The sequence below is a fragment of the Lissotriton vulgaris genome, chromosome 9, assembly GCF_964263255.1.
Source record: "Lissotriton vulgaris chromosome 9, aLisVul1.2, whole genome shotgun sequence".
Classification (NCBI taxonomy): domain Eukaryota; kingdom Metazoa; phylum Chordata; class Amphibia; order Caudata; family Salamandridae; genus Lissotriton; species Lissotriton vulgaris.
The window spans coordinates 952,588,277-952,613,941 of NC_141697.1; the positions used below are offsets into that span (position 1 = coordinate 952,588,277).

The 25,665-nt window shown below is 40.0% G+C and overlaps 1 long non-coding RNA gene across 1 annotated transcript; it reads right to left on the minus strand.

Moving 5' to 3' along the window:
- Positions 1–6,843: 6,843 nt before the first annotated feature.
- LOC147692597 (uncharacterized) lies at positions 6,844–7,640 on the minus strand. The gene is made up of 3 exons (XR_015299835.1): positions 7,560–7,640; positions 7,416–7,474; positions 6,844–6,917 (listed from the first exon to the last, which is right to left on the minus strand). It is a non-coding gene; the product is annotated as an uncharacterized LOC147692597 (long non-coding RNA).
- Between the last annotated feature and the right edge of the window lie 18,025 nt (positions 7,641–25,665).

Genomic DNA, 25,665 nt, shown 5'->3' on the forward strand with positions numbered 1-25,665 from the left:
TTCATTCGCTAGAAAACTTAATTTTGACAAAAAAAAATCTCAAAATGTCATCAAAGTTCAAGGGATATGTCACCCCTTGAAACAACACAGTAAAGATTGTCAAGAATAAATGTGTGAGGGGGCGTGGCTTAGGAGCCTACGGAGATGGCTGCCGGTCCCAGGAGCTCCGCAGTGGCGTGAAGCAGCGGGAACTCTCCAGGATATTTCTGCACGATATCGTCGGAACTGCTGCTCCACTGTCCGCAATATGAATAAAGAAGCAGGGTGAGTTCAACAAGGTATTTCTGCCTTTGCCTGCCGGCCGCGGCTTGAAGCATAATAGCGGCCTCCATATTGTTTTTGTCTTGTATCGCGCTCCTCACGTTTGCCGTCTCTGAGCTTGAGGCAATGTCTTTCTTCACCACTATGATAACCTGGCATGGAACTGATGCTCTTCCTTTGGTCTATACCATTCTCCTCTCATTTTGAGCAACATTATTTGGGTTTCCTGAGCAACATTATTTGGGTTTCCTGAGCTAAATGCTATTTTGTCCTCTGACGCTCCTCACATTTGCCACCTCTAACTTGGGACAATGTCTTTCCTCACCACATTGTCAGTTTGCCATTGAACTGATGTTCTTCCTTTGGTCACTATTATTCTCCTCTCTTTTTCAGCAACATTATTTGGATTTCCTGCGCTAGGTGCCATTTTTTCCTACGACGTTTCTCACAGTAGCACCTTTTAGACTTGGGTCGCTTTTTCTCTTCATCATATCGACTGTTGGCATTGAATTGATATTTTCCTGTGTTCTCTGCTGCTCTCCTTCATTTTGAACAACATTTTTTGGTATTCCCTGATCTGCTACCAGTGTTTCTTTTCCTCACATACATTCCATAGCGTGACGCGGTGCATTACTTTGCATTTGGAAAGACCCCATTGCTATAATCTATTCTCCAGATTTTGTTGAGGAACACCTTTTTCAGTATATGCAATGGCATTATCCCGTGCCTATCGTAAAGAAGCTCAGCAGTCCAATGGTGCATCTTTAGAAGATTATAATCCTTTTATTATCCTGCAAGAAACCATGGATGATATTCCTAACGACCCCGTCACTACAAAAAAATCATCTTCTTCTACATTTCGTAAATGCTCCAAACAGGGGTCCAAAATACCATCAAAATCATCTTCCACATCAAGAAAGTGAGGGAAAGTGAACCCACTCTCTCCTACTAACTCTTCTTCACCGCTTTCCTTGGAGCTTCTCCTTGAAGAGATTCGCTCTCAAACCATATATGGAAGAAACCAACACTCGTTAGCAAGTCTGGGAGATAACTGGTCTCATACTGAGCAAAGAGTTGATGTCCTGGAGAAACGATTGGACTCTGTTCAAGAATTCACTGTTCAAGTTCCTCTTATACATAAAGAGATAGAACAACTCAAACAACAGGTTGAACATTTGGAAAATCGCAATAAGCGTAACAACTTACGCATTTATGGTCTGACTGAGGGCCTTTAAGGATCTAACCCAATATCCTATTTTCAATCCTTTCTTCCAACTCTTCTTGTCTTCCAGATGCTCCACCATTAAATATCCAACGTGTGCATTGCTTGGGGCAAAACCCTTGTTCCACATCTTCTTCAGCGAACCCTAGAGGAGTAATTTTGTACTTCCAAGAGTACACTGATTTACTTAAAGTCCTACATGCTGCCAGACAACGAGGCAAAATCACATGAAATGGATCAAACCTCTTTATTGTCCAGGACTATGCCAAAATAACTTCTGATCGTCGGAAGAAGTTCTTAGATATGAGACCAGCACTTCGCAGCCTGAATGCCCGATATGGCCTATTTCATCCCTGCCTCTTCGAAGTGACTTACAATAACAGAACAACAAACTATGAGGATCCTGCTCTGCTACAACAATTTTTGAATTCTTGTAGGGGAAACTTGATGGATACTTCTAGGCCATAAAATGGCCTGATTATCTCAATGCCAACTGTTTGTTGTTTGTTCTTTGTTCGTTCTTAGTCATAAAGTCGTTTAACTCCTGGTGTATTTGTAAATTTTGTATTATTATAATAGTACTCATTAATTAATGTTTTATTTTTCTCTTTTACCAGGATGCGGTTTTTGTGAGCCCTCGTTTTCTGTTTCCTTCATTTTGTCCTGGATGATGTTCTACGTGTTGGTCTCATCCTGGGATCTGCCGTCCGGCGTCTGATCTCCCCCATGTGGCTCCACCTACCCCATCATTATTGTCCTTTTGTGGTATGTTTTCTTGTTACCGTATCTGCTTATCAGATGTTTGTTTTGTTTTGTCTCTCTGTTTTTTGTTGTGCTCACTCCTTCCCCCTTCTTCTCCCTTATTTCTTGTTTCACCTTAATTTCTGGACTTTCTTTTATTTTTCTTATTCATATCATCTTTTTTCTCATCTTCACTTCTTTTTCTATTCTACACTTGTGTATCTATAACTATTATTTCTCTACGACAACTCTCCTGAATCATATTTTGACAAATGATGCATTATTTTTCACTTTCACATATTAGTTTTTTCTCAAACATTTTTGGGATTATAATATAATAGATTTAGATGTTGTTAAATATCATATCTTGGAATGTTAAAGGTGTGGGCTCTCCTATTAAACGTCAGCGAGTTTTATCGCATATTGCAAATTTAAAAGGAGATATTGCTTTACTGCAAGAAATTCATGTAACAGATGCTAAGATAACTAAACTACGACAGCATTGGGTAGGACATGTTTTTGCTTCACCAGGTTCAGAAAAACGCAATGGCATTGCTATTCTTTGCCATAAACGCTTGGATGTTCAACTCATAAGACAAGATAATAATTTCAAAGGTATTCCTCTCACTATTGTCAATGTTTATGCTCCCACTAACCAAGATAAATTGTTCTGGCCCCAAACCCTTTCCTCTTTGATGCAATACACTGACGAGTATCTGATTTTTGGTGGTGACTGTAATATGATTATGGACCCCTTTATTGATAGAAGATCTAACTCCAGATTCTCTCCCTCTTTCATGCTTTCTCAATTCACTTCCACTATCTCTCAAAGGACTCTTGTGGACTCCTGGAGAGTCTGTCATCCAATGTTACAAGAATACACCTATTTCTCACCTGCGCACTCCTCACAATCCCGAATAGACTATCTTTTTATTTCCAAAGCCCTAATTCAACACATTTCTCACTCTGATTGTTCTATTTCTATTTTAATTTCGGACCATGCTCCAGTTTCATTAAGATGGACCTACTCTCTCTAATTATAGGTACCAGACGCCGGAGATTTAATAACTCTCTTTTACTAAATCCTAAATTCACAACAGCCTTTCTTGATTTTGCAACCTTGTTTTTTGAAGAAAACAAATCTCCCAAGTTATCCCCTCAACTTATTTGGGATTCCTTTAACGCTACCTCCAGAGACTTTATTATTTCTTTTGTTGTTCAAAAGCGACGTGCAGCTTCCCAATCAATGCGATTGCTTAATACACAGATTAAAAAAATGGAACACCTCTATTACTTAACCAAGAGCCAAACTGACTTAAAGGGACTTATTAAAGCCAAGCTTTCTTTTAATAAACTTTCTACTGATTCTGCAAATCTGTACCTACTTAAATCCAGCGCTAAATTCTATAATGCACAAAATAAATCTGGCAATTTCTTGCTAATTATCTCAAAGTCAAAAAAGAACGTACCAAAATTGAATCTATTGTATCCTCATCAAATACTATGATCCATAAAGATGAAGATATTCTCTTAAAATTCTCCAACTTCTATCGATCATTGTATACACCTGAATCATCCCCCCATCCAAATGACTTTGCTCAATATTTATCCTCTATTTCCCCACCTTCCTCCCTAGATGAAGGCTTCGCTTCCTTGGAAGCTGATATACAAACTAAAGACATTCTCACAGCTATTCAAACACTTAAAAAAGGAATAGCTCCTGGACCTGATGGTTTTACCATAGAATTTTGCACTAATTTTTCCAATCTACTCATTCCCAAATTACATCAATTATTCTTATTTTTTATAGCATCCCAGAAATCTGAAGGCTCATTACAAGAAGCTTTGATTTGTCTCCTCCCTAAGGAAACTAAAGATCATGCATTGTGTAAGAATTACAGACCCATTTCTTTAATTAATCTAGATTATAAGATATTTGCGAAAATTGTTGCGCTGCCTTTGGACAACATTCTACCAAAATTAATTGGCAAAGAACAATGTGGCTTCATTAAGGGCCGCCATCTTTCTGATAATACTCGTCTCTTTTTCAATGTTCTTAGTAAATCCCACTCCTATAGTCATTCGTTAGCAGCTGTTGCATTAGATGCTGAGAAAGCATTTGACAGGGTTAATTGGCAGTTTATCTTTTCAACACTCACTTGGTTTGGCCCTAAATTTCTTTCTTATATCTCACTTCTTTATTCTTTTCCTAGATCCTTTATTCTAGCAAATAGCCTAGTCTCCTCCTCATTTCTTCTTTTCAGAGGTGTCCAACAAGGTTGTCCTCATTCCCCTCTATTATTAATTTTGGCTTTAGAACCTTTCCTAACTAAAATTTGTTTGAACCTTGATATTACAGACTTTACATATGGTGATAAACACCTAAAACTCTCAGCATATGCCGATGATATCCTTTTATTTATATCTAATCCTCAAACTTCTATACCAACTTTTCTTTCAGAGGTTTCCACTTTTGCTTTAGTTTCAGGATATAAACTCAATGTTGATAAATGTGAAATCCTTCCTTTAAATAAACATTTTTCCATGCTGATTTCTTAGCTTCCTCTTTTCACTGGATCCCTGCAAAGATCAAATACTTAGGCCTATGATTTACTCCTTCTATTAAAGATACTGTATCACTCAATTAAAACAATCTACAATCAAGCCTAACTAATTTCACATCACAATGGCATCCCTTATTTCTATCCTGGTGGGGTAGATTAGATTCTGTGAAAATGATGTTAGTTCCAATAATTTTATTTTTCTTCTCTAATCTTCCAATTAGTATTCCTAAATCCTGTTACAAGAATATCTATAATATTTTATAATTTTTTTTGTGGCAAAACAAAAAAGCTAGGATGTCTTTTTCCAAACTTAAGCAACCTAAACATTTGGGTGGAGTCAATTTTCCTGATTTTTCTTCGTATCATACTTCATTTTTTCTTAAATACTCCTCCTCTCTGTTATCACAGAATATGAATGATTCTATATCTTTACCTTTATGGGTAGAAAAGGAATATTCTTTCATTTATCCTGCAAGATCTGTCATGGAGAACTTTGAGGGATATTCTGACAGCAAAGCAAAGGAACCAATCTATATGAAAGGACATTTTGTTAACCTTGTGAGAAAGGCTGCTGTCTCTCTATTACGGATTGCTTGGTACCTGTTTCCTATGGTAACTTCTTCATGGTCCTATGTTGCTTTATGCTCTTCACCGGTGTCTAGCTTGGCACAAGATGAGCTGTTCTTTGTTATTATTTTTAGGCTTTTTGTTTTTGATTTACAAAAACAAAGACTTACATATTTACAGCAAAATGTACACATTTTATGAAAAGCAATTAAACTAAACACATTCTTTGAAATTACATGAGAATGTAGCCCTTTATGCTTGCTCTCCCACCGTTAGTAAAAATGTCAACTGCATGGGCGATCTTAGGTCTCCATATAGTAAGTGCTCTTACAGTCACAATGGCTGCGATTCACAAATCACAGGCATTTTGATCACATAATCACAAGTCGTAATGTGCTAAAGGTAATTTCCACTGATGAAGTATCTTTTGTGACTGACTCTTTTCAAATCCCAAATTGGAGGGGGTGTGAAATGGGCATCCCTCACATCACTGTAACTCGCAATAGTATATGTCAATGCTATGGCGGCCACAATTGCAGGTTATTGCCAAGTGACGTGATGCTTGAGAATAAGTTGCTGATAACACTACTGCCAATAATTATGAAGAACACCATGAATCTGTAATATTTTCACCAGAGATATCAGCTGCTAAAAGCAACGGAAATCTCTGGCCAGTGAAAATGACTGTGGAAAATTGAGAATTAATGGGCAATCAAGCTTGGAATAAACTGATACCCCTGAAAATTCTTCAAAACAGGTGGTATTTTCCACCCATAATTGCTGTTCATTCAGTTGCCCCTGAAGCTAACAGGACCTCTGGTGTCACTAACTGTGAGGTGCTGTATTAACACCTTATAAACTGGAGCACTGAGATCCAAGTGGTGGCAAGCAACCCATTCACAAAGTGGAAGCTGCCTTTTGGACAGCTTCCACCTTGTGAATGATGCTGGGCGACAACTGGGGAAGTAACAGATCCATGGTTATACAGTATGCTCTTTCGATATAATTCCCTGCACTTCTATTTTTCCTTTTAAAAGCAGCCCCTGTCCCTTTAGTGGGAATGCGAATGCAGGGAGGGAAAGTTTGCTGTCTCGCATACGCCCTCTTCCCTGCATTCACAGGAGTGTCACAAAATGCCTTCTGCCTTATTCACAATAATGAGCCAGGAAGTTTTGCCACCTACTACGATTGGTCCCTAAACAGACAGGATTAATTCAATGAATATAGACTAGATAGTTCTATATTAAAGTCCAGTCGGACCGTTTTATTTAATTAGATAATTGATTGTATCAAAATCTTAAAAATGTAAGTGGGACACCAGCCGGTGCCCAACTAAACACACTCCACAAGGGAAAAACATACAACATAAATTGTAGGCAAAACAAGAGGTAGTCTGATTGGCATGAATTATAAACAGACTAATCATAAGGTACACATATGCACATACAGAATCTCAATGCATTAGTGACATTTGTGTATGCTGTCGACGACGTTTCGAACTACAACTTATTTAGAGTTCATCTTCAGGACTATTGATCCTTTGCCTAGTCTAAATGGCTGCGCTAAATTCGCATACCAATAACAAATTATTCGATTTGCCAACAAATAAACAAGAACAAACAAGGATAAGGAGAAGAGAGAATAAAAACAGTACATTAGAAATTGGCATATCAGACTATCCACACTATTTATCACATTTACGAAAAATTATTTTTCTCTCCAGCAATTGTAGTGACAAAAACCAATAATAATTGGGACCTTACAACCCATGTGACTTAATACAAACAAGGTCAGAATTTTCGTGTGGGTAATGCTAGTGACCCCAGTGTGTGACGGGAGGTTGCAATTAAAATACCCGTGTACATCGAGGTGAAAATAGGCGATGGAAAGTCTACGGTGGTAATTTAAATAGCCTGGCCGAAGACGCGGTGTTTGTGAAAAAAACAAACAAAGACCAGTGTGGGTCGGGATAAGAAGCTGGTTCGCATGCGTAGACCCCAGCTCTATCACACATGCTGCATTAAAACGAAATAGCGAGTATTAAGCTAGCTGGCGCTTACCAAGCTCGTCAGAATGGTGGGAAAAACGAATGCCGAATTAGATTCCACCGTTAAAGGGCCTGGGGGCGTAGAATAATTACGAGGTTATTTTTATCCACACTGTGGTTCAGGCTACTGCACGTTAGTTAAGTTTCATGGGCTTACCGGGGAAGAAATTTATGCAAGGGCGGTTGGCACATCAGCAAAATTTAAAGTTGCCGCGGTCCAGAGTAAAGTACGGAATCCTAATGAAGGACAGAAAAAACCAAAGAGTAGTGAGTGGCCTGTCTCTTATATCGAATGGAGGTGATTTGGGGCGCTCTAGATATTACGCTTACCCGGTAACCGTTGTGGGAAGGATCCACAATGGGAGTCTAATGTACGCTGGGGTCGATGCCCTGAAATCAAGGGAGTTAGTTATAATTTGAGCTAATTCCGAATTATGAAGGTCCCGAAACGGCGGTTACGTCTGGTTGCCACTCACCAAATATTTCCGGGGTAGCAGGTCCTCAATGGGGGTCCGTTCTGCTTGTGGCTGAGTTCGCATTTGGACAAACGCCGCGCATGCTCAAATACTGTTTGGAGCAAGCCGACAGTGTATTCGATGTAGTCGTGGCGGCCATATTATAGTGGTTACCAGGGGTTTCATTATTAGTACAGCGTGTTTGGTTGCTGATCTCAGCTTATACTAACGGGGTCAGTGATGGTGTAATCATGTTACGTGTTAATCGTGGCAGTTAAATAGTGCAATTATAACAAAAAAAAATTCCTTTAAAACTGTATGATTTACAAGGTGAGTGAAGAGAATGTGACCCTTATAATCCATTTTCCTTTAAAACTGTATGATTTACAAAGTGAGTGAAGAGAATGTGACCCTTATAATCCAGAACCATTGGCTGTGCCATTTTCGTCATACACTTCTCAAACACTGTTTACGCATATACAATGACAAAGAATGACATTCTCAATTGATAGAAACAAGCCTGAATGGTTGCCAGGGTGTTTAGAGGAAAGCAAAACAAGTTCATAGCAATGAGGTCCAGTCCTCCTGCCTGTTCAGTCCTTCATGCAGACTCCGTGTCTTCAAGATCCAGTGTAACTCCTCCTTATTTAGAAGTTGCTGGAGGTTTGCACCATGGGGAGGTTGCTTAACCAAGGAAATGACAGTCCAGTCAAAATCAAGTTCTGTATGACCCATATCCACAAAATGGTCAACTAGAGGGGCGTTTGGGGTCTTACAACGAATATGGCTTCTATGTTGACACATCCTCAATTTAACTTTTTGCGTGGTTTGTCCAATGTAGATTTTAGGGCAAGTACATATAATAGCATAAATGACATTATTACTATTACAATTTGTCAATTGCTTCCGGACATGTCTTACATCATTAAAAGAAAATTCTTTTCCTTCTACTGTACTACCACACATTGTACAATTTCCACACTTGACATGACCTGTGATTCGAGGTAATGATCATATCCCCTCCAAGGTATCACATTGTTCGGGGCATGGGAGGGCTGCCCGGACAAGATGGTCCTTGATATTTTTAGATTTCCTAAATGCGAATAAGGGTCTCTCAATCTGCAAAGTTCCCGCATTAAGGACATGCCAGTGTCGTTTTATGCTCTTGGTAATGGAGTTGGAGGCCGGGGAAAATGTGGTTACACAGACCAACCGCTCCTCTTTTTTCTTTGGTTTTGGCTCAAGTAATGTGTCCCTAGGACAATACCAGGCTCTTTTGATTGATCTACGGATAAGCCTTCGTGGGTACCCTCTATTGGTTAGTTTGGCACTTAGTATCGCACACTCCTTGAAGAAATCTTCTTTCATACAACAATTACGACGTAGTCTCAAAAATTGTGAGAAAGGCAAGGAATCCCTAAGTGCTCGCGGGTGATGACTTTGATAACTTAAAAGAGTGTTGCGCTCAGTGGGTTTTCTGTAGAGACTCGTCATCAAAGCACCATCTCTCACCTGGACATTGAGATCAAGGAATGGAATGGAGACACGACTAGTCGTAGATGTGTATGTTAAGCCACTACTATTACCATTAAGCCAATGGATAAAATGTGGAATCAGCTCTTCAGAATCGGTCCACACCATAAAGATGTCATCTATATATCGCCTCCATAGTGCAATAGCACTATGGAAGGGATTGGAAGAGCCAAGGATACGCCCAACCTCCAGGTGGTCCATATACAAAATGGCTAGATTGGGGGCAAAAATTGCCCCCATGGATGTCCCTTTGATTTGGCCAAAGTAGTTGCCGTCAAAGAAGAAAAAAATGTTTGTTAGACAAATTTCGAGGAGCTGTAAGATAAATAAGGTAGGAACTTGGTGAGGTCGAGGTCTCTTATTGAGTACATTCTGTATGACTAGTAGGGATTCATTTTGAGGTATGTTGGTATATAATGACTCCACATCCAGGGTACAATAATAACCTCGTAATTATTCTACGCCCCCAGGCCCTTTAACGGTGGAATCTAATTCGGCATTCGTTTTTCCCACCATTCTGACGAGCTTGGTAAGCGCCAGCTAGCTTAATACTCGCTATTTCGTTTAATGCAGCATGTGTGATAGAGCTGGGGTCTATGCATGCGAACCAGCTTCTTATCCCAACCCACACTGGTCTTTGTTTGTTTTTTTCACAAACACCGCGTCTTCGGCCAGGCTATTTAAATTACCACAGTAGACTTTCCATCGCCTATTTTCACCTCGATGTACAAGGGTATTTTAATTGCAACCTCGCGTCACACACTGGGGTCACTAGCATTACCCACACGAAAATTCTGACCTTGTTTGTATTAAGTCACATGGGTTGTAAGGTCCCAATTATTATTGGTTTTTGTCACTACAATTGCTGGAGAGAAAAATAATTTTTCGTAAATGTGATAAATAGTGTGGATAGTCTGATATGCCAATTTCTAATGTACTGTTTTTATTCTCTCTTCTCCTTATCCTTGTTTGTTCTTGTTTATTTGTTGGTAAATCGAATAATTTGTTATTGGTATGCGAATTTAGCGCAGCCATTTAGAATAGGCAAAGGATCAACAGTCCTGAAGATGAACTCTAAATAAGTTGTAGTTCGAAACGTCATCGACAGCATACACAAATGTCACTAATGCATTGAGATTCTGTATGTGCATATGTGTACCTTATGATTAGTCTGTTTATAATTCATGCCAATCAGACTACCTCTTGTTTTGCCTACAATTTATGTTGTATGTTTTTCCCTTGTGGAGTGTGTTTAGTTGGGCACCGGCTGGTGTCCCACTTACATTTTTAAGATTTTGATACAATCAATTATCTAATTAAATAAAACGGTCCGGCTGGACTTTAATATAGAACTATCTAGTCTATATTCATTGAATTAATCCTGTCTGTTTAGGGACCACTGTCTCTGTTAAAAGTACTACCCATAGGTCCCTAGCGATTGCACCTTGGGTTCCCTTGTTTTGTAAAATATATATACCTACTACGATTGTGCAAAATGGGTGGGGCATGTGGCAAGCTAGTTGCTGTGCAAAAAACACAGACTACTTTACACGCTGCCCTTTGTTCATTAGGCCTATATTTCCCTATCCCAGTATACAAAACCAGGAAGGGCTCAACTTATAAATATAACAAAAACTAGAGGAAGCACTCCAGTGCTGGATTGGTGGAAAGTGAATGTTGTGTGCTTCATGTTGTGTAAGCCCATAAATATCTCCCAGTTTGGAATAAACATCAGTTTCGTATACACCACTTCCATTTTGCATTAAGCGTAAAGAATTGCTAGTTTTCGAGGGAGGGGGTAGGAGCACTGGAGATGGATCCCCATTGTCCAATTTTTGTATCCCTGAAAGTAACAATTGATTGTAACAATGTCAAACTTGATGTGTATAAGACTCACTAGCTGATGTTTTGGCTGATGTTTAAACATTTAGGCTGATGTTTAACAATAAAAACAATTAAAAAAAAGAATTGCTAGTAAATAACTCAGACTCACTTTTGGGACAGCTGCCCATTGGTGCTGAGAAATATGTGTGTAGTTCTTTATCAATTGTTTGAGGCAGTGGGAGGCATTATGGATGATAATGAAAGAGATCCCTGTTTAATAATTCAGAAGTTGCACTACCATCTGTTTTCAGAATTTGCCTAGGTTCAAGTGAACTGGTACAATAAGTGCATGTACTGCAGCTGAACCCTTACATGTATTTTGATTACCTCAATACCACACCTGCATCCTCCTTCTTACCTTCCTTCATGATCTCCAGAGTATTTTCTCTTCTCTCATACCTAGGGGAGAATCATACCATATGTAGGTAGACACAAAAATATACTATATCAAATCAATGCTATTTTTTTTTTTTTTAAGCCAGGGTTGAAAGTTTTTCTTAGGAGGGAGCCACCCATTTCTAATACTGGCACTATCCATTACCAGTGTCAGCGTCACTATCTTTTAAAGCACTGTAAATCAGGATGTTATCTTAACCCAATTTAGCAGTACTCAATTTATGAACTTTAAAAGAATTAACTCTGAGTTAGCATTGATTGGATGCAAACTCATGAGTTGCTTTAGGGCTTCATTGAGCACTTGAGACACAACATCACATAATAAAAACATCAGATCACAACACATCAGAGTTTTGGCTACTTAGAAGCAAAACTATAAGTGCAAGAATGCAAAGCGATGTTGGGTAAAAATCAACAACTGGCCAAAGGTGATAGGCAACACTGGGCACATTGCACTCCAAATTCAGGTCAGAAACGTTTTTGACATATATATTTTTGTATAGTAATGATATTACACTTGTTCAGGTACATTAAAAACTGTATTAAAAGTGGATCCGCAAGTTCTGAAAACAAAACTAAAACAGAATGCCCTGAGTGGGAGAGCCCTCAAAGATGTTCATATAGATTCAGGAAGACAATTATTCAACTAAACAAGAAGTCCTAAATGCTTATCTTCCAAATATTATCCTTACTCAAGCGCCATCCACAAAAAAGAGATTCAGATGTTGTTGGTTAAAAAAAGGGATTCAATCTTTATTATTTATTGCATCTTTATTAAAATCAGACAGCAAAAGAACAGTCAACATGTTTCATTCCCACACCGGACTTCATCAGGGTCACATAAAATTCGCTATATGTTTGTACTCCACGTGATTTCTTTCCATTTCCTTCGAATCCATGGATTCACAGGTATGAAGAAAAGCCTGTTGCTTGTTAAAGTTTCTGTATGTCAGGCCATTCTGCCTGATTCCAATTTTGCAAAGCACTGAAATAAACCTAAATATCTTTGAAGGCTGCTGTCATTGTTTGATAGCATACATTTTGGATAAATGGACAGAAGTGCAGAGTATCCAAAAGTCACAAATCATTCAGCCTTATCTTAGTTTTAAGTTGACCTGTGATGAGAAAAGAAACATTTCTGCTGGATACTTCTAACCGCAGATTCCTCACTTTATGAATACCCCCAAGTGCCAGACTGAATCTGGAGATTTTCATCAATTCCTTTGCACACCAGTAGGTGACGTTGTGCGGATCTGCGTTGACTTCATTGTGACCTGGAAACAACACTGGAGCCACATATATTTGCCACCCCTGTGCATTGACGTCAGTTCCTTTCTTTCTGCGCCCTCCGATGCAGATCAGAAATTTGTTCTCTCCCTCTTTCATTCGCTAGAAAACTTAATTTTGACAAAAAAAATCTCAAAATGTCATCAATGTTCAAGGGATATGTCACCCCTTGAAACAACACAGTAAAGATTGTCATGAATAAATGTGTGAGGGGGCGTGGCTTAGGAGCCTACGGAGATGGCTGCCGGTCCCATGAGCTCCGCAGTGGCATGAAGCAGCAGGAACTCTCCAGGATATTTCTGCACGTTTTCGGAGCGTGAAAGCTGCATCTATTATCGTCGGAACTGCTGCTCCACTGTCCGCAGTATGAATAAAGAAGCAGGGTGAGCTCAACAAGGTATTTCTGCCTTTGCCTGCCGGCCGCGGCTTGAAGCATAATCGCGGCCGCCATCTTGTTTTTGTCCTGTATCGCGCTCCTCACGTTTGCCGTCTCTGAGCTTGAGGCAATGTCTTTCTTCACCACTACGATAACCTGGCATGGAACCGATGCTCTTCCTTTGGTCTATACCACTCTCCTCTCATTTTGAGCAACATTATTTGGGTTTCCTGAGCAACATTATTTGGGTTTCCTGAGCTAAATGCTATTTTGTCCTCTTACGCTCCTCACATTTGCCACCTCTAACTTGGGACAATGTCTTTCCTCACCACATTGTCAGTTTGCCATTGAACTGATGTTCTTCCTTTGGTCACTATTATTCTCCTCTCTTTTTCAGCAACATTATTTGGGTTTCCTGCGCTAGGTGCCATTTTGTCCTATGACGTTTCTCACAGTAGCACCTTTTAGACTTGGGTCGCTTTTTCTCTTCATCATATTGACTGTTGGCATTGAATTGATATTTTCCTGTGTTCTCTGCTGCTCTCCTTCATTTTGAACAACAATTTTTTGGATTCCCTGATCTGCTACCAGTGTTTCTTCTCCTCACATACATTCCATAGCGTGACGCCGTGAATTACTTTGCATTTGGAAAGACCCCATTGCTATAATCTATTCTCCAGATTTTGTTGAGGAACACCTTTTTCAGTATATGCAATGGCATTATCCCGTGCCAATCGTAAAGAAGCTCAGCAGCCCAATGGTGCATCTTTAGAAGATTATAATCCTTTTATTATCCTGCAAGAAAACATGGATGATATTCCTAATGACCCCGTCACTACAAAAAAATCATCTTCTTCTACATTTCGTAAATGCTTCAAACAGGGGTCCAAAAAACCATCAACATCATCTTCCACGTCAAGAAAGTGAGGGAAAGTGAACCCACCCTCTCCTACTAGCTCTTCTTCACCACTTTCCTTGGAGCTTCTCCTTGAAGAGATTCGCTCTCAAACCATATATGGAAGAAACCAACACTCTTTTGCAGAGTCTGGAAGATAACTGGTCTCATACTGAGCAAAGAGTTGATGTCCTGGAGAAACGAGTGGACTCTGTTCAAGAATTCACTGTTCAAGTTCCTCTTATACATAAAGAGATAGAACAGCTCAAACAACACGTTGAACATTTGGAAAATCGCAATAAGCGTAACAACTTACGCATTTAGGGTCTGACTGAGGGCCTTTAAGGATCTAACCCAATATCCTATTTTCAATCCTTTCTTCCAACTCTTCTTGTCTTCTAGATGCTCCACCATTAAATATCCAACGTGTGCATTGCTTGGGGCAAAACCCTTGTTCTACATCTTCTTCAGCGAACCCTAGAGGAGTAATTTTGTACTTCCAAGAGTACACTGATTTACTTAAAGTCCTAGATGCTGCCAAACAATCGAGGTAAAATCCCATGAAATTGATCAAACCTCTTTTTTGCCCAGGACTATGCCAAAATAACTTCTGATCGTCGGAAGAAGTTTTTAGATATGAGACCAGCACTTCGCAGCCTGAATGCACGATATGGCCTTTTTCATCCCTGACTCTTCAAAGTGACTTACAATAACAGAACAACAAACTATGAAGATCCTGCTCTGCTACAACAATTTTTGAATTCTTGTAGGGGAAACTTGATGGATACTTCTAGGCCATAAAATGGTCTGAGAATCTCAATGCCAACTGTTTGTTGTTTGTTTTTTGTTCGTTCTTAGTCATAAAGTCGTTTAACTCCTGGTGTATTTGTAAATTTTGTATTATTATAATAGTCCTCATTAATTAACGTTTTATTTTTCTCCTTTACCAGGATGCGGTTTTTGTGATCCCTCGTTTTCTGTTTCCTTCATTTTGTCCTGGATGATGTTCTACGTGTTGGTCTCGTCCTGGGATCTGCCATCCGGCGTCTGATCTCCCCCATGTGGCTCCACCTACCCCATCATTATTGTCCTTTTGTGGTATGTTTTCTTGTTACCGTATCTTCTTATCAGATGTTTGTTTTGTTTTGTCTCTCTGTTTTTGGTTGTGCTCACTCCTTCCCTCTTCTTCTCCCTAATTTCTTGTTTCACCTTAATTTCTGGATCTTCTTTTATTTTTCTTATTCATATCATCTTTTTTCTCCTCTTCATTTCTTTTTCTATTCTACAATTGTGTATCTATAACTATTATTTCTCTACGACAACTCTCCTTAATCATATTTTTTACAAATGATGCTTTATTTTACACTTTCACATATTAGTTTTTTCTCAAGAATTTTTAGGATTATAATGTATAAGATTTAGATGTTATTAAATATCTTGGAATGTTAAAGGTGTGGGCTCTCCTATTAAACGTCAGCGAGTTTTATCGCATATTGCAAATTTAAAAGGAGATATTGCTTTACTGCAAGAAATTCATGTAACAGATGCTAAGATAACTAACCTACGACATCATTGGGTAGGACATGTTTTTGCTTCACCAGTTTCAGAAAAACGCAATGGCATTGCTATTCTTTGCCATAAACGCTTGGATGTTCAACTCATAAGACAAGATAATAATTCCAAAGATATTCCTCTCACTATTTTTAATGTTTATGCTCCCACTAACCAAGATAAATTGTTCTGGCCCCAAACCCTTTCCTCTTTGATGCAATACACTGACGAGTATCTTATTTTTGGTGGTGACTGTAATATGATTATGGACGCCTTTATTGATAGAAGATCTAACTCCAGATTCTCTCCCTCTTTCATGCTTTCTCAATTCACTTCCATTATCTCTCAAAGGTCTCTTGTGGACTCCTGGAGACTCTGTCATCCAATGTTACAAGAATACACCTATTTCTCACCTGCTCACTCCTCACAATCCCGAATAGACTATCTTTTTATTTCCAAAGCCCTAATTCAACACATTTCTCACTCTGATTGTTCTATTTTAATTTCGGACCATGCTCCAGTTTCATTAAGTTTGGACCTACTCCCTCCCATTAAAGGTACTAGACGCCGGAGATTTAATAACTCTCTTTTACTAGATCCTAAATTCACAACAGCCTTTCTTGATTTTGCAACCTTGTTTTTTGAAGAAAACAAATCTGCCCAGTTATCCCCTCAACTTATTTGGGATTCCTTTAACGCTACCTCCAGAGACTTTATTATTTCTTTTGTTGCTCAAAAGCGACGTGCAGCTTCCCAATCAATGCGATTGCTTAATACACAGATTAAAAAAATGGAACACCTCTATTACTTAACCAAGAGCCAAACTGACTTAAAGGAACTTATTAAAGCCAAGCTTTCTTTTAATAAACTTTCTACTGATTCTGCAAATCTGTACCTACTTAAATCCAGCGCTAAATTCTATAATGCACAAAATAAATCTGGCAATTACTTGCTAATTATCTCAAAGTCAAAAAAGAACGTACTAAAATTGAATCTAATGTATCCTCATCAAATACTATGATCCATAAAGATGAAGATATTCTCTTAGAATTCTCCAACTTCTATCGATCATTGTATACACCTGAATCATCCCCCCAATCCAAATGACATTGCTCAATATTTATCCTCTATTTCTCCACCTTCCTCCCTAGATGAAGACTTTGCTTCCTTGGAAGCTGATATACAAACTAAGGACATTCTCACAGCTTTTCAAACACTTAAAAAAGGAATAGCTCCTGGACCTGATGGTTTTACCATAGAATTTTGCACTCATTTTTCCAATCTACTCATTCCCAAATTACATCAATTATTCTTATTTTTTATAGCATCCCAGAAATCTGAAGGCTCATTTCAAGAAGCTTTGATTTGTCTCCTCCCTAAAGAAAATAAAGATCATGCATTGTGTAAGAATTACAGACCCATTTCTTTAATTAATCTGGGTTATAAGATATTTGCGAAAATTGTTGCGCTGCCTTTGGACAACATTCTACCAAAATTAATTGGCAAAGAACAATGTGGCTTCGTTAAGGGCCGCCATCTTTCTGATAATACTCGTCTGTTTTTCAATGTTCTTAGTAAATCCCACTCCTATAGTCATTTGTTAGCAGCTGTTGCATTAGATGCTGAGAAAGCATTTGACAGGGTTAATTGGCAGTTTATCTTTTCAACACTCACTTGGTTTGGCCCTAAATTTCTTTCTTATATCTCACTTCTTTATTCTTTTCCTAGATCCTTTATTCTAGCAAATGGCCTCGTCTCCTCCTCATTTCCTCTTTTCAGAGGCGTCCAACAAGGTTGTCCTCATTCCCCTCTTTTATTAATTTTGGCTTTAGAACCTTTGCTAACTAAAATTCGTTTGAACAAGAATATTACAGACTTTACACATGGTGATATACACCTAAAACTCTCAGCATATGCCGATGATATCCTTTTATTTATATCTAATCCTCAAACTTCTATACCAACTTTTCTTTCAGAGGTTTCCACTTTTGCTTTAGTTTCAGGATATAAACTCAATGTTGATAAATGTGAAATCCTTCCTTTAAATAAACATTTTTCCATGCTGATTTCTTAGCTTCCTCTTTTCACTGGATCCCTACAAAGATCAAATACTTAGGCCTATGATTTACTCCTTCTATTAAAGATACTGTATCACTCAATTAAAAAAATCTACAATCAAGTCTAACTAATTTCACATCACAATGGCATCCCTTATTTCTATCCTGGTGGGGTAGATCAGAGTCTGTGAAAATGATGTTAGTTCCAATAATTTTATTTTTCTTATCTAATCTTCCAATTAGTATTCCAAAATCCTGTTACAAGAATATCTATAATATTTTATAATTTTTTTTGTGGCAAAACAAAAAAGCTAGGATGTCTTTTTCCAAACTTAAGCAACCTAAACATTTGGGTGGAGTCAATTTTCCTGATTTTTCTTCGTATCATACTTCATTTTTTCTTAAATACTCCTCCTCTTTGTTATCACAGAATATGAATGATTCTATATGTTTAACTTTATGGGTAGAAAAGGAATCTTCTTTCATTTATCCTGCAAGATCTGTCATGGAGAACTTTGAGGGATATATTGACAGCAAAGCTAAGGAACCAATCTATGTGAAAGGACATTTTGTTAACCTTGTGAGAAAGGCTGCTGTCTCTCTATTACAGATAGCTTGGTACCTGTTTCCTATGGTAACTTCTTCATGGTCCTATGTTGCTTTATGCTCTTCACCGGTGTCTAGCTTGGCACAAGATGAGCTGTTCTTTGTCATTATTTTTAGGCTTTTTGTTTTTGATTTACAAAAACAATCACTTACATATTTACAGCAAAATGTAAAATTTACACATTTTATGAAAAGCAATTAAAAAGTAAACACATTCTTTGAAATGACATGAGAATGTAGCCCTTTATGCTTGCTCTCCCACCGTTAGTAAAAATGTCAACTGCATGGGCGATCTTAGGTCTTCATATAGTAAGTGCTCTTACAGTCACAATGGCTGCGATTCGCAAATCACAGGCATTTTGATCACATAATCACAAGTCGTAATGTGCTAAAGGTAATTTCCACTGACAAAGTACCTTTTGTGACTGACTCTTTCCAAATCCCAAATTGGAGGGGGTGTGAAAAGGGCAACCCTCACCTCACTGTAACTCGCAATAGTATGTGTCAATGCTATGGCAGCCACAATTGCAGGTTATTGCCAAGTGACATGATGCTTGAGAATAAGTTGCTGATAACACTACTGCCAATAATTATGAAGAACACCATGAATCTGTAATATTTTCACCAGAGATATCAGCTGCTAAAAGCAACGGAAATCTCTGGCCAGTGAAAATGACTGTGAAAAATTGAGAATTAATGGGCAATCAAACTTGGAATTAACTGATACCCCTGAAAATTCCTCAAAACAGGTGGGATTTTCCACCCATAATTGCTGTTCATTCAGCATCCCCTGAAGCTAACAGGACCTCTGGTATCACTAACTGTGAGGTGCTGAATTAACACCTTATAAACTGGAGCACTGAGATCCAAGTGGTGGCAAGCAACCCATTCACAAAGTGGAAGCTGCCTTTTGGGTAGCTTCCACCTTGTGAATGATGCTGGGCGACAACTGGGGAAGTAACAGATCCATGGTTATACAGTATGCTCTTTCGATATAATTCCCTGCACTTCTATTTTTCCCTTTTAAAAGCAGCCCCTGTCCCTTTAGTGGGAATGCGAATGCAGGGAGGGAAAGTTTGCTGTCTCGCATACACCCTCTTCCCTGCATTCACAGGAGTGTCACAAAATGCCTTCTACCTCATTCACAATAATGAGCCAGGAGGTTTTGCCACCTACTACGATTGTGCAAAATGGGTGGGGCATGTGGCAAGCTAGTTGCTGTGCAAAAAACACAGACTGCTTTACACGCTGCCCTATGTTCATTAGGTCTATATTTCCCTATCCCAGTATACAAAACCAGGAAGGGCTCAACCTATAAATCTAAAAAAAACTAGAGGAAGCACTCCAGTGCTGGATTGGTGGAAAAGTGAATGTTGTGTGTTTCATGTTGTGTACGCCCATAAATATCTCCCAGTTTGGAATAAACATCAGTTTCATATACACCACTTCCATTTTGAATTAAGCATAAAGCATTGCTAGTTTTCGAGGGAGGGGGTAGGAGCACTGGAGATGGATCCCCATTGTCCAATTTTTGTATCCCTGAAAGTAACAATTGATTGTAACAATGTCAAACTTGATGTGTATAAGACTCACCAGCTGATGTTTTGGCTGATGTTTAAACATTTGGGCTGATGTTTAAAAATAAAAACAATTAAAAAAAGAATTGTCAGTAAATAACTCAGACTCACTTTTGGGACAGCTGCCCATTGGTGCTGAGAAATATGTGTGTAGTTTTTTATCAATTGTTTGAGGCGGTGGGAGGCATTATGGATGATAATGAAAGAGATCCCTGTTTAATAATTCAGAAGTTGCACTACCATCTGTTTTCAGAATTTGCCTAGGTTCAAGTGAACTGGTACAATAAGTGCATGTACTGCAGCTGAACCCTTACATGTATTTTGATTACCTCAATACCACACCTGCATCCTCCTTCTTACCTTCTTTCATGATCTCCAGAGTATTTTCTCTTCTCTCATACCTAGGGGAGAACCATATCATATGTAGGTAGACACGGAAATATACTATATAAATTCAATGCTAAAATTATTATTTTTTTTTAAGCCAGGGTTGAAAGTGTTTCTTAGGAGGGTGCCACCCATTTCTAATACTCGCACTATCCATTACCAGTGTCAGCGTCACTATCTTTTAAAGCACGGTAAATCAGGATGTTATCTTAACCCAATTTAGCAGTACTCAATTTATGAACTTTAAAATAATTAACTCTGAGTTAGCATTGATTGGATGCAAACTCATGAGATGCTTTAAGGCTTCATTAAGCACTTGAGACACAACATCATATAATAAAGTCATCAGATCACAACACATCAGAGTTTTGGCTACTTAGAAGCAAAACTATAAGTGCAAGAATGCAAAGCGATTTTGGGTAAAAATCAACAACTGGCCAAAGGTGATAGGCAACACTGGGCACATTGGCCTCTGTGTATGTCACTCCAAATTCAGGTCAGAAACGTTTTTGACATATATATTTTTGCATAGTAATGATATTACACTTGTTCGGGTACACTAAAAACTGTATTAAAAGTGACTCCGCAAGTTCTGAAAACAAAACTAAAACAGAATGCCCTGAGTGGGAGATCCCTCTAAGCTGTTCAAATAGATTCAGGAAGACAATTATTCAACTAAACAAGAAGTCCTAAATCCTTATCTTCCAAATAATATCCTTACTCAAGCGCCATCCACAAAAAAGAGATTCAGATGTTGTTGGTTAAAAAACAGGGATTCAATCTTTATTATTTATTGCATCTTTATTAAAATCAGACAGCAACAGCCCAGTCAACATGTTTCGTTTCCACATGGGACTTCATCAGGGTCACATAAAATTCGCTATATGTTTGTACACCACGTGATTTCTTTCCATTTCCTTCGAATCCATGGATTCACAGGTATGTAGAAAAGCCTGCTGCTTGTTAAAGTTTCTGTATGTCAGGCCATTCTGCCTGATTCCAATTTTACAAAGCACTGAAATAAACCTAAATATCTTTGAAGGCTGCTGTCATTGTTTAATAGCATACATTTAGGATAAATGGACAGAAGTGCAGAGTATCCAAAAGTCACAAATCATTCAGCCTTATCTTAGTTTTAAGTTGACCTGTGATGAGAAAAGAAACATTTCAGCTGGATACTTCTAACCGCAGACTCCTCACTTTATGAATACCCCCAAGTTCCAGACTGAATCTGGAGATTTTCATCAATTCCTTTGCACACAAGTAGGTGACGTTGTGCGGATCTGCGTTGACTTCATTGTGACATGGAAACAACACTGGAGCCACATATATTTGCCACCCCTGTGCATTGACGTCAGTTCCTTTCTTTCTGCGCCCTCCGATGCAGATCAGAAATTTGTTCTCTCCCTCTTTCATTCGCTAGAAAACTTAATTTTGACAAAGAAAAATCTCAAAATGTCATCAATGTTCAAGGGATATGTCACCCCGTGAAACAACACAGTAAAGATTGTCATGAATAAATGTGTGAGGGGGCGTGGCTTAGGAGCCTACGGAGATGGCTGCCGGTCCCAGGAGCTCCGCAGTGGCGTGAAGCAACGGGAACTCTCCAGGATATTTCTGCACGTTTTCGGAGCGTGAAAGCTGCATCTATTATCGTCGGAACTGCTGCTCCACTGTCCGCAATATGAATAAAGAAGCAGGGTGAGCTCAACAAGGTATTTCTGCCTTTGCCTGCCGGCCGCAGCTTGAAGCATAATCGCGGCCGCCATCTTGTGTTTGTCTTGTATCGCGCTCCTCACGTTTGCCGTCTCTGAGCTTGTGGCAATGTCTTTCTTCACCACTACGATAACCTGGCATGGAACTGATGCTCTTCCTTTGGTCTATACCATTCTCCTCTCATTTTGAGCAACATTATTTGGGTTCCCTGAGCAACATTATTTGGGTTTCCTGAGCTAAATGCTATTTTGTCCTCTGACGCTCCTCACATTTGCCACCCAACTTGGGACAATGTCTTTCCTCACCACATTGTCAGTTTGCCATTGAACTGATGTTCTTCCTTTGGTCACTATTATTCTCCTCTCTTTTTCAGCAACATTATTTGGGTTTCCTGCGCTAGGTGCCATTTTGTCCTATGACGTTTCTCACAGTAGCACCTTTTAGACTTGGGTCGCTTTTTCTCTTCATCATATTGACTGTTGGCATTGAATTGATATTTTCCTGTGTTCTCTGCTGCTCTCCTTCATTTTGAACAACAATTTTTTGGATTCCCTGATCTGCTACCAGTGTTTCTTCTCCTCACATACATTCCATAGCGTGACGCCGTGCATTACTTTGCATTTGGAAAGACCCCATTGCTATAATCTATTCTCCAGGTTTTGTTGAGGAACACCTTTTTCAGTATATGTAATGGCATTATCCCGTGCCAATCGTAAAGAAGCTCAGCAGTCCAATGGTGCATCTTTAGAAGATTATAATCCTTTCATTATCCTGCAAGAAAAATGGATGATATTCCTAATGACCCCGTCACTACAAAAAAATCATCTTCTTCGACATTTCGTAAATGCTCCAAACAGGGGTCCAAAATACCATCAACATCATCTTCCACGTCAAGAAAGTGAGGGAAAGTGAACCCACCCTCTCCTACTAACTCTTCTTCACCACTTTCCTTGGAGCTTCTCCTGTCATGATCGCCTACACAGCCGCTGCGAAAGAAAGTAGGAAAGGGAAACGAGTACGAGGGATCCCTTTCAACTACATGTCCCAGAAGGCCAAACGGCTCTGGAGAAAAGGTAAGAAGGCGGAGCCTATATAACTCCTCCTTGGAAACAGATCGGCGCTTGACAATTGTTTTCTTGGTGTGTTTGTTGCGGATGGTGATCCCCGCCGGAGTGCGTTCGAGGACATCATCGCCGATCAAAAGCCTGCGTGTTCAGCGCAAGATCTCATCGCCGATCAAGAGCCTGCGCGGCCAGACTAGTTCAAGCCTTTCTTTTCCGATCAAGAGCCAGCGTGGTCAATGGAGTGAAGTAACTTCCGACTAACTGCAAGTATACCTAGGAGAACGGGATCGTTCTTCTACTCCCTGTTTATTTTGTTTATCCGAGACCCTGATAGCATCCAGATGCGCATTCCGTTTACCAAGTGTTTGAGTGTGTAGCTTGGTAGAGTGCGCAATAGAGATACCTTTGCTTCTCAAGCCGTATTGAGGAAGCAAAAAAAAAATACTTTTCCGTGATCCCCGGGGTAAAGCCGAGACTAGGAGGATACAGCCCTGACGAGAGAGTGACGAATAACTTTCTCCCCTCCGGCCCATCACAGAAGAAGGAGGAACACTTTGTTTTTTCCTTTAGAGAACCACTGAAGTGTTCCTTGGTAAGTGCCAGGGATTGGGGTCGGGGAAGGAAGTGTGCTTTTTGTGGAACCGGGACTTATACCTGTCCTTTATTTCTCCACGCTGCAGTACCTCCCTGCACTACGGATTCTGCCTTATCAGACCCCGAGGACCCTGCCATTGATCCGTGTGCCCCCCTGCGCCTTATCCTCCCGGCTTCTCGCGCATACCCATTCAGGAGGTGTTCCCCGAGACACCCCTGGGTGTGGTGTTCAGATAAGTCCGAAGGACATTCATCGCATCGTTCCTGCTGATCCAGACATTCTCAGGTTAGTGGCGCGATATAGTTGTAGCGCTGCTTGCAATCGCGACAGATTGTCAAGCCCACGAATACGATTCAGCCCGGACGATGGACGCCGACGCTACTCTCGCTTCACTGTTGGAGAGCTTCTCGGAACTACGTCAGGAGGTTATTACCTCTCGGGCAGAGAACCAAGCCTTATATCAAGAAGTGGCCCAACTGCGCAAAGATATGTCTGACCTGGCACAAAAGGAGCCAGTAGTCAGGCCCATACTCAAACCGGCCACGTTACCACCGCCTTCTTCTTCCCGACCAGGGGGGTATTTTTTGCCCTTATCTACTCCCGCTGTAGCCCAGGAGGCACTACCAACGGTTCAGGTGATCCAGAACCAAGGGATTCCGTTAGCCCCCCCGGAGAGGTTTTTCGGAGATCCTCGCAAGTTCGAAACTTTTTTGAACCAATGCCGGCTTCATTTCCTGTGTAAACCCGTAGTCTTTCAGGAGGAAGCAGTGAAAACGGCATTCATGATGTCCTACATGGGTGGGAATGCCTCGAGTTGGACAATTCCTTTATTGGAGCGAGACGACCCGGTATTGCATAATTTCTCAGATTTTTGTATTGAGTTGAGGAAACTCTTCGACCGTAAATCCCATATGCTCACCCTTGACCGGGAAATCATGACTCTCAAACAAGGATCACAGGATTTATTGACGTACATCACTACCTTCAATCGCTTGCTGGTGGAAACTGATTGGCCAGCGGGAAAACGGATTTCCCTTTTTTATCAAGGGTTACGAGGAGAACTGAAGGATGTTCTTGCTCAGGTGGTGCAACTACCTACCGTGGTATCTGAATTCATTGATCTGACGGTTCAGTTAGATCATCGTCTGCTGGAAAGAAGAGGGGAAAAACCAAGGGGAGAGAACCGTTTCTACTATCCCCCCCTTCGATCTAGATCCGGAGGAGAAGACAAACCTAAGGTGTCTGATGACGCTGAACCCATGCAAATTGGGGGGGTTCGAGGCCCCCTTACTACAGAAGAAAAGGACAAACGACGTCGCCTGAAACTGTGCCTATATTGTGGGAAGGGAGGACATTTTATCAAGGAATGCAGAGCCAGAAACTATGTTCCCGGGCGCTCTACTCCTCCCCGAGTCCAGGCGACACAGAAGGACAACGAACCGTCGGAAAACTGAAGATCTCGAGTCCAAAGGAGGTCTACGACTCGAGATGCCAGTTCCATATGATCTCCCCTGTTCTGGCCAATACCCTTCATCCCGCAGTGGCCCATATAAATATAAGTGTGACTCTCTGGATAGCGACCAACGATTCCTTGCAAGTTGATGCCCTTCTCGATTCCGGGGCCACGGGCAATTATATAGACCAGGATTTCGCGTTAAGGATGGGCATCCCGTGCGAGAAAAAACTACGCCCAGAAACCGTTAAGGCAGTCGACGGAACCATCCTTTCTTCAGGCCCGGTGGTTTACAACACCCTTTCTTTATTGATGGAGTTTGGGGAGGATCATCGGGAACACATCCAGTTCGACCTGATAGACGCCCCACAGTTCCGGCTCATCTTGGGAATGCCGTGGCTTACGCTACATGATCCTTTTGTCAGTTGGTC